The following is a 742-nucleotide window of genomic DNA, read 5'->3' as shown; positions in this document are numbered from 1 at the left end:
CTTAGTCAACTCCCTGTTGACAGGGCCTCCATCCTGTCATCCGTCCAGTCACCCATTTACTAAAGTAATAACCAACAGTAAAAAGTATGGGTTCCAAGGGGACATCATGGGGAATCCAGTGATAACCCTAATCGCCCAATAGTCCAATAGAGCTGCTCCGAGGACTTTTCCACACTTCTGTGATGAATTCCCTGTCGACCATGTCTCCTTCGAATCATCCATCCAGTAAAGTAACAACAACGGCAAGAAGTATGGGTTTCAAAGGGACTTCAGTGATAACCCTAATTGACAGTTCTAAACATGCTTCCTCAAAAGACCCAACCAATGCAGCCGACACCCTGGATTGAACCAGAGACCTTTAGATCTTTAGTCTAATGTTCTCCCAAATGAGCTATTTCAACTCTAAATGAATGTAAGTCCAGCAAATATAGCATGTTTTGCATTTTAGAGACCTGAAGTGCTGACAGATCAACCAGAATCAAAACACTGATAGTAACATGTACAGTAACATTAATCAAGGCAGATATTTTGGATGCAATATTGTTGCAGACCTGACCAACAGCAGACCAATCCCAGATAATGTGAGGAAAAGTGCCTTGAGCCAGATATCACCAAAAACTGATTAGACTTTATACCATACCACACTGTAAAAAGTCTTTCAACGGAACTGCCCATACAACTTTGTTTTAAAATGTATATTTCTTTCAACAAATTAATTTCCTTTTATTTTGCTTTCAGATTA

This window comes from Etheostoma spectabile, chromosome 10, assembly GCF_008692095.1.
Source record: "Etheostoma spectabile isolate EspeVRDwgs_2016 chromosome 10, UIUC_Espe_1.0, whole genome shotgun sequence".
Taxonomy (NCBI): domain Eukaryota; kingdom Metazoa; phylum Chordata; class Actinopteri; order Perciformes; family Percidae; genus Etheostoma; species Etheostoma spectabile.
The sequence above is the reverse complement of the archived record's forward strand: the minus strand, read 5'-3'. Positions refer to the sequence as shown.